Here is a 9,658-nt window from a genome sequence, read left to right on the forward strand (position 1 = left end):
GTGGGGAACCTCAGACCTGGGGGCTGAATGTTGACCCTACAGGGTTCTCCCTGGATCCCTCCCCTCACTTGAGTGTTTCTGACAGCAGGATGTGTCATTGAACCCTGATCACGCTTCTTGCTGACATGGATGGATGATAGGCTACTGTACAAAGACAAAATCTGTATTCCTTGCTCTACCCATTGTTGTCTCTGACCCTGCCCACTACTATCCTGTGGCCCTCAGAATGTTTCCCAGGTGGGTGAGTGGCCTTTGGGTTGAAAATGGTCCACACCTGAGTGAAAAGGACCTTTTCCAGAGATGGTAACACTTTTATTTCAGTGTTTAAATTGACACAGAATGGTGTTTTTAAACTAAAAAACAAAACAAAAAACAACAACCCACCAAACAAACACAACCCTATAATTTTGCTTTCTAAGAGTGTGCATGAAAACATAAAATTCCAGTCTATGGGAAATGAAAGGAATAAAATGCTACCATTTCCATTCACTGGTTTCATGTGTTTCTGCCAGGCTATGCATTCACTGGATCGATATATTCCCAAATTGTCTATACTGTACTTAGCAGTGCATGCAGACACCACAGATGGCAAACTGAATAGCTTCAAGTTCTCCTGCAAAAGAGTCCTATTAGCAAGGGTTGTCCCCCTTCACTGCAAGCAAGAAATCAATGCTAAGTCCTTAGGGAGAAGCTAAGAGAAGTGTGAGTTTATTCAACATCCTGACCAAAATGCAATTCACTAGTGTAACCAGAAGTCTAAAGCTAGGTATACATTATGGGCTTAAGACACAGCAAGGCCGTTTTTTGTTTTTGTTATTTGCTGTATTTTAAATCACATTTGCACACTTCTGAATGCCTGTCCACAACAGTGGGCATGGAAGGGTATGTGGTTATTTTCAGACGGCTTACATTTTCAAAAACTCCCATTCTGTCAGTTTCTGTCATACTCTTTCCAAATCCACACTTGCTCCAAACTATCTGCCCTACTCACCAGTTGGAAACGGTTGCTTTTTAAGACTGGAGAGAGATTTTTGGGTATTAAGGCAAACATCCACCCTCCACCAACCCCAGCTATTAAGGAATATTGATATGAAGTCCCTGACCTCCCCTTGGTTGCTCACAGTAATTGAGGCTGCCAACTCATAAGAGCTCCAGTCCCTTAGTGAAAATTGATCAGTGGAGGAAAAGAAACCTTATCAACTTCAAGTAGACTTGTCAAGTTTGCAGAACTACAATCGATGAGTCAATTTCAGACTCATTATAACGGCAATAGGCCAATGAGAAGGTAATTTCCTGGCATTAATGACTGGCTGACTTATAGGTATAAAGGTAAAGGCTGCAATTGCTCCAGACAGTTGCTAGGAAATACCCTCCCCAACGGCTATTATTGGTTAGCTTAATAGTCAAGGGGGAGGATGGAAAAGGGGAACTCTTGAGTAATATGAGATACGCACATGGTGGAGCTCAGCCTGCTTCTTTTACAGGGCCAGGCTGCCTCAAGATGTCTGCCTGGTGTCAATTGGTGGATTGGAGTGTAAGGACATGGAGAATTGTAGCTGCTCCTGTAAAAAAAAGATGCAGACAGAAAAGACCCTGTTACACAATTTAGAACATATCAGCACAATATTGGTAACATGGGGTTTGCTTCGGACACGCTGTTTGTCTCCGTCAAATGATGCAAAGGCCTTGGTGCTTTTCAGATAAGGGCTAAACCTAAAAAACAAAACAAAACCCTGCCCAAGTCAGCAGAAATCATTCCCTTAGGGAAAACTGCTGAATTTGATTTATGTGTAGTCCTCCTTGTTAGTTCTGAGATGCGATGGCTAGAATTCTAGTGAGGATTCTAGCTGATGGTGGCAAGCACAGGAACATCTCTCTTCCTCTAATAGAAGGCAAATATCTTTCAAACACTAAAGCGTTTGTTGTGGCTCTTCTCCCAACAGTATCCTAAGGTTTCAGGGCTTGTTATGTTGATAATTCAAAACCAGCATTAAGGGCTAACATTATAGTAACTGTGATGATGTGGAGGGGAAAAGGGCAAACTAAGGTGGAGAAATAAAAAGGGAAAGGTGTGTGTTAAAAACTCCCCCTCTCTTATACCTGTGCAATCTCCAAGTTCGCATGTAGGCAACATCCCTTTCCTTGTTTACAAAGGAGCAACATTGCAGAATTTTTTCAGCGGCATGATTCATCCGTATCCTTGAGTCCCATATGAGAGAAGGACCTCCATGGCTCAGGGGTCAGCAAACTTTTTCAGCAGGGGGCTGGTCCACTGTCCTTCAGGCCATGTGGGGGGCCGGATTATATTTTTTTGGGGGGGATTAACAAATTCCTATGCCCCACAAATAACCCAGAGATGCAATTTAAATAAAAGGACACATTCTACTCATGTAAAAACATGCTGATTCCCGGACTGTCCGTGGGCCGGATTTAGAAGGCGATTGGGCCAGATCCGGTCCCTGGACCTTAGTTTGCCTACCCATGGCTCAGACTCTTCTAACCCATCTCCTTGAGACAGTAAAAAATGAAGCAGAGAAATTGGGGAGATCATGGGAGGGTCATCCCTGAGAGCCAATCCAAAGATCATCCCTGAGAGCCAATCCAAAGTACCTAAGGGTATGGGGCTAAGCCTGATGTCTGGAAGGGTGTTCTTCAACCCCACTCTGAAAGTCTGAAAAGCATTTCTGGGCCAATTATTACCTAGCTAGCACTGTCAATTGAGGGTCCAGTCACTCGGAACGGGAGAGCCTAGTCAAGAGGGAAAGGTCACTGGGTTTGAACTTGTTCCGGGATAGCATCTTTCAGAGATGGACAAGGTAAGTAGGAGCCTTGGAAGGGCAAGAAAGGCGGGCTGGTGCCACAGATGAAGATTCTCAATGAATGGGAGTGGGGAGGCCTTGCCAAGAGCACAATAAGCCAGCCTGCTATTTTCAGGCAAACTCCCAGGTCAAATGTGTGATCACATAGCTCCTCAAGTACTTTCCCCCTGTGTTCCCTTTATACTGTGACACAGTATTTTAATACAGATGTCTCATTCCTAAGGTTTTCTGACCCCCTATATGGCCTAGGCTGAGGCATAATAGCCAACACAGGCAGATCCAATCCTATGCGTGCTGTGTTTTGGATTTGTACCACTTCTGATTTCATTGCAATGTTGCTGTGTTAGTTTTGATCCAAACTGGAATTCAGCTTTTTGATACCACCAGATTTATGAGGTGCTGCTGTTTCCAGAGCCGTATTCTGATGAAATTGTAGAGTCTGTGATCCAAAATAGACAAATAAACAAATGGGAGCATTTAGAGCACACTGTCTGCTGTTTAAATAACCGATTCTGTGCATCATCAGCAGGGCTGAGAAGATGTTTGTGAAGCGCTCCGAGGTCCTTCTTTTAAAAAGTCAATATGTTACTTTCATTAAATGGGAGGCTGCCTGATGTTGGGAAAGTGTATTTACGTATTTTAACCACTTGACCTTTTGAGTTAATTTATCTTCATCATGCCTCTGCTCGTCTCCTTGCTGTTTTCGCTAAGTGTACTTGTTGACCTGGCGTCTCGTTTTCTGCACCGCTGTATACCGTGGAATGTTTAACTGGAATTCTGAGGTAAACTGCACATTCTTTGCATTGTGTACCCTTTAATTCATTCCTTTACCACTGTCCTGAATGGGGAAGAATCATAACGACAGCAAACATCCTTTGTGTGTAATTTGAGCAAGAGTGAGCAGGTGTTCCACTCTTACTTTGAGTCAAAGCCTTAAAGCCCTAAGGTAGATGAGTCACTCCACAACTTCTTAATAGCAGACTTTTCAGTTTCCTGAAAATCAGGCACAGGTGTTGTAAGTCGTGTCCTACCTAGGGCCACTGTAATGTCATGGCATATCTCCAGGTTATTTCCCTAAGGGGGCTCCCATACCCTTAACATGTAGACCATCCCAACGCTCTGCATTTCTAGGCCACAAAAACTACACCTGTTGAATTTCTGCCCACCATGCAGCTGTTACAGGAACAGGAACATTGCCAAGAAGAAGGCGGTGACCTTTGCATACCCAGAGTGAAGGAATCCTTAGCAGATGGAGTGTCTGCAGCTGTTCAGCCAGAAAACACCCATTTCTATTCTTACCTTGACAGTAATGCAGTATCAGCTAACTATTCAACATGACCAGAATAAAAATATCGGCGTCAAGAAATATATGCATTCACTCAACAGCTGCAGAGACTGAATCGTCGTTTCTTAATCTAGAAGAGGACGATTCAGAGCGGCCTGGTAATTTGTAGCAGTCACAACTGCACTAAGGGTTTGGGAATTTGATTTTCTTTTAAATGTAGTAGGAATACACCCCCTGCAGAGCGAGTAAGAATTCCCCAAGTGTTTGGTTTAGTTGCAGACTATATTTATATAGCTCCCTGTGGGGCTGGGCGTTATTGACTTCAGCACAGCCATTCCAGGGATTGCCCTAGCACCAGGCATACCTGAGCAAATGCCAAGGACGGTGTCCTTTTCAAGGGGCAGAACTGTCAAGGTTGGGGTGAGTCAGAAGCTGAAGTGGCTGGAACTCTCTGAATCACAGAATCGTAGGATTGGAAGGGACCTCAAGAGTCATCTAGTCCAACCCCCTGCAATGCAGGAATCTCAACTGCATCCAACCTTTGCTTAAAAACCTCCAATGAAGGCGAGTCCATAACCTTAGGAAGAGCCACGGACCCTAGCAGGCAAATAGCTGAGGAAGTGAAGAAAGCCTTCTTAGGGTTCAACACCAAATCGTGGGGTCCAGGTGTGCATGCATGCTTATGTGAAGAGGGGTCCCTCAATACTGCCGTTGTTCCCAGCCTGAAGTGTTTTACAACTTCATCAAGGGCAGCCAGTTGCTACCCCCAAACTTTATTTTGGCAGAGACAAAATAAACAAGTGTGTGTTTATAAGTGGATGCCCAGAACACAGACCAAAGTGTCACAGTTTCTGTAAATTCTAAAAAGTCAGACCCATGTACAGTATGAGACATGTAAACGCATGAGAGTTTTGCAAAACACAAGTTTTATTCTGCATTTATTTATGCATTTCTGATGACTTATGGATGTTCTAATTTTAAAAACCCACGAAGGAGATCAGAACCCTATAGAACACATGAAATAGTTGTACCCTCTCACTTGCAGATGCCCCAAGCATGACATTAGCTGTGTTTGATTCGCTGGATGTCGCTAAAGCTCTAATAGACTCTTGGGCATCCCTCTGTTCAAAGGAAAACACAAACATAAATTGAAACAACCATGTTTAATTTCTCTCCAGGACTATTCCAATATGTGGAAGCAGGACTGTTTATTTCTAATTTATTATTGCTTGCGCTTTTCTACCAATTTCAGAAGCAAAAGAGATGTGGTGTGTGGGAGGCACACAAAAAGGACTGCTTGTTTTTGTTTCAGACCAAAGCACGTAACATGAGGAGGTGTGTTGGTCATTTGTTGGACTTTTTTGAGTGTTACATTGCCCACTGCCATAATTCCTGCTAAGGATGTAAAAAGATGTCAATGTTTGTTCTGACCTGTGTTGGTTGCATGTAGTGCTGTTTCTGTTTCGCAGCAGTTCGGCTCTGACAAAAAATGGTTTCCGTGGTGGAATTTTGCACACTTAATTATGTAATTAATCACACAATTATTATTTTATTCCACACCATTTATTTCAATGCAAAAAGGCCATTTCTTTCAATGTACAGTGGTACCTCAGTTTACATACGATTCAGGTTATATGTGCTTCAGGTCACAGACTCCGCTAACCCAGAAATAGTGCTTCAGGTTAAGAACTTTGCTTCAGGATGAGAACAGAAATCGTGCTCCGGCGGCACGGCAGCAGCAGGAGGCCCCATTAGCTAAAGTGGTGCTTCAGGTTAAGAACAGTTTCAGGTTAAGAACGGACCTCCGGAATGAATTAAGTACCGGTACTTAACCCGAGGTACCACTGTAAAGGGAAAACAATGTGTGTGTGTGTGGGGGGGAATGTCATCAGTTGCATACTGTTTGCAGACTGAAAACAATAATTGGCTTGATTTCCATTCCAGGCATAGGATGAATAAGCAAACATTGACAATCTCCATTATCTTTTCCATCAGAATTCTCTAACATCCCTGTCTCCTACACTGGGTAAGTAAAGGATATATTACTGGTGTGTCAGCAGCATCTTTCTCTCACCTACCAACCCGGTGGTTGTTGTTGTTTAGTCATCTTAGTCGTGTTCAACTCTCCATGACCCCATGAACCATAGCATGCCTTGGAAACTTTCACTTTCTTCTCAAAGCTTCTCCTTTTTGTTATGTCCATGGAGTTTTCTTGGCAAAATACTGGAGTGGTTTGCCAGTTCCTTCTCCAGGTGGATCACATTGAGTCTAAACTCTCGGCTATGACCTGTCCGTCTTGGGTGGCCCTGCACAGCATAGCTCATAGCATCTCGGAGTTATTCAAGCCCCTTTGCCACAACAAGGCAGTGATCCATGAAGGGAACCAACCCGGTAGAACTGCTATATACTATCTAATACATAATATTAGATATATATACACCAACTATGTCATTGGTATATATAATTACTCTATGAATTTCTCATACATTTGACAAGTTCATATACATATTTGGTGAATGATATTTAATAAACCATCTGTTTTGGTACCAAGGACTCAATTAGATGTTTGTTTAGCTTGTTAAAAAAAGGGGGGCATTAAAATACGGAGCACCTGAAATTCCCTTTATAATTCTGGCCTCGGTTGTGACATGATTAATGAGCTTTTCCTCCAGAGAAGGCGTTGCACTTTCTCTGGGTGTAGCTGTCCAGCTTGACCCAGATGAGAACATCCTCCATTGTTCGTTCTGTGAAAAGCTTTTGGTTTCGTTTACCTCAGCTTCAGCATTGTAGTTCCCTTGAGCGGCAGTCCTTTCCTAGTGGAACCGTGTCCATTATTCTAAAGTTGAGCAATTTGTATGAATCAAAGAAATGTTCCATTTGCTCTGCAAATCTTACCTCTTACACAAATGGGCTGCGTCAAAGAAGGATGAATTCTTGCACACAATAAATGGCAGGGGTGACCCGATGGGGGAAAAAGAGGCTGAGTTTCCTTAACCTTTAATAGCTTACACAAGACCACAGATTGGGTGGGTGATCTTGCCTGTGGCTCTTAGGAGCTGTCAGCATGATGAGACAGCAGCCTCACCTAAGGAACAGCTTTGACTGGCAGGCTAAACCAGCTGAGGGTAGCCAATGGGTCTCAATCCTTCAGTGAGTTAGGGACTTCCCCTGCATTTGCTCTGGCAGATTACGAAGACAAGAACAATAGTGGGTCCCACAGTCAATAAGGTGGTTTGTGCAACATGCTGTAGAGGGAAGTGAGGGGCAGGTGGGGCTCATCAACCTGGGAAGGTAGACAATCTAGGAGAAGGAAAACTCTGATCCTAAACCTCTGCTGCCTTGTGGGATATCTTTGGGATAAGAAAAGGCTAAGAAGTAAACCCTACACAAATCTGGAGCAGAGTAAGGAAGTAGTTTGACACATCCACAGTTGAAAATGAGAAAGCGTGCTTGGCAAAAGTTTACCAGGCTCCCCTGACATCTCTCCCGCCCCACTGATATAAATAAAATATAGACTGTTGCTTTGGCCACGACCCACTTTCCAAGCAGTGTGGTTCTCTCTGTAAAATATAGGTATTCGCATGTCCCATTCTGCCACCTGTCAAAGCAATTGAAGATTTACAAGTGACAACTGAGTGTTAATGTCTGCCATACTTGGTCTCCAAATAGCTGGTGCATTCCAAGTCCCTCGGCCTTTACGTCAGTTTTCATCCCCTTATTTCCAGCCCAGCTAGTAACCCGGTGGCCATTTGGAATGAATCATTCTGCTAAATACATGTCTTCCACGCCAATTACAACTTGGGGCAGGGCAGTGGGGGTGGGGGAGTCAGGATGAGTCATTGCACAATGTGGAAAGCCAGATTTTGCCCCTTGGTATTTCTGTGCATGCAAGAATGATGAGCACTTATTTTTAGATGTTTTTCTCTTTTCTGCAAATGTTGCTTTCCATTTGGAAAGTTCGCCTTGAAAGTCACATATACTAACGCTCCAGCCTTTCATGAATTATTACAGGAAAGACTGACCTTGCTAATATTCCTTTATTCTCTTTCCGACAATCTAGTAGATATTGTTGAAAAACCTGGCTTTTGTCAGCTTTTTCTAAGTTCTGATTGAGGTTTTTGCTAAGTTCTTATTGAGCACACACAGTGAGATGATCTCATTTTCTAGCATAATAATAATAATAATAATAATAATAATAATAATAATAATAATAATAATAATAATTATTTATACCTCGCCCACCTTGCTGGGCTTCCCCAGCCACTCTGGGCGGCTTCCAACAAAATATTAAAAAACAGTAATGCATCAAACATTAAAAGCTTCCCTAAACAGGCTGCCTTCAGATGTCTTCTAAAAGTCTGGTAGTTGTTGTTCTCTTTGACATCTGGTGGGAGGGTGTTCCATAGGGTGGGTGCCACTACCGAGAAGACCCTGTGCCTGGTTTTCTGTAACTTGGCTTTTTGCAGTGAAAACCCCCAGACAGCCCTCTGTGCTGGACCTCAGTGTCTGGGTAGAATGATGGGGGCAAGGCGCTCCTTCAGATATACTGGACCGAGGCCATTCACATTAGGATTCCTTTGGGTTGGTCCAATATATATGACCCAGTGTACTGGGCATGAGTAGTGCTGGAGAGGTGTGTGTGAAGTGCCCTCTCATACAAGGAGCTTGCCCCCGCCCTTGCCTTCACCTTTGCTGGACTTGTGCCATTGACATATACTACCATTTTTCTGTCAGTTAGCTTACCATGTGTGATACAACTCGGCCACCTCAAAATATCCTATGTCTTTTCCATTCCCCCCACCAATTTTTTCCTTATGCCACCACTGGTATTTCGGCAGACTAACAGAGCTGTCAACCCAAAACCTGTATTGCTACAGCTTACCTGTAAACGACTGTGACAGGTCAGGGCAGCAGCGAGGTTAGGGCAATGTGGACTGGCATCTGTGCAGCCTTGTCCTTGTCACTATATAGCCCCATCCAGGGAAACTGTACCGACATCCATCTCAGCAGGACAAATTCACAACCCTGCCCTATCCCACCAGTTGCTGCTGGGTTGGGCTCTTTCAATCACCAGCGAAAGCCAAGAGGAGGCGAAAATAAATGTCAGCTCTTCCAGAGTTCAGAATTACAAGGGCTACTACAGAAAACAGACTGCTGGTCTTGTTTATGGTATAGAGCAAGGTTATTTTAGTCACTGGTGTACAGATCAAATGCCAACAAGCACAGCGGAAGTCTGAGCCCTAACAGAGCCCAAGAGCGCATTTTAAATGCAAATAGTTAATTGTTTCCTTAAGTTGGGTTGAGTTTTCATTTCATTCATGTTTTCTGTGTGCACACAGTGGAGATGCTCTGTGTTGTCTCAGACCATGCCTATAATTAGGTTTCTTTGGTCTAGCCAATGTAATAAACATGCTATCCTTCTATTGTCTCCAGGCAGATATGCCCATTGTAGCTTCCGCTTTCATGTTACAACTTTAAGAAGCTGTGTTCGGGTTTATGCACTCACAGATATGGGTGGGAGAATCTGTCATTTTCAGGTCTCTTGGTTTCTCAT

The 9,658-nt window shown here is 43.5% G+C and overlaps 1 long non-coding RNA gene across 1 annotated transcript; it reads right to left on the bottom strand.

The window, feature by feature from the left end:
* LOC309368744 lies at positions 1 to 9,268 on the bottom strand. Its single transcript, XR_014167918.1, has 3 exons — positions 8,987 to 9,268; positions 1,455 to 1,562; positions 1 to 447 (listed from the first exon to the last, which is right to left on the bottom strand). It is a non-coding gene; the product is annotated as an uncharacterized lncRNA (long non-coding RNA).
* Positions 9,269 to 9,658: the final 390 nt, after the last annotated feature.

This window comes from Podarcis melisellensis, assembly GCF_964234715.1.
Source record: "Podarcis melisellensis genome assembly, chromosome: 4".
Taxonomy (NCBI): domain Eukaryota; kingdom Metazoa; phylum Chordata; class Lepidosauria; order Squamata; family Lacertidae; genus Podarcis; species Podarcis melisellensis.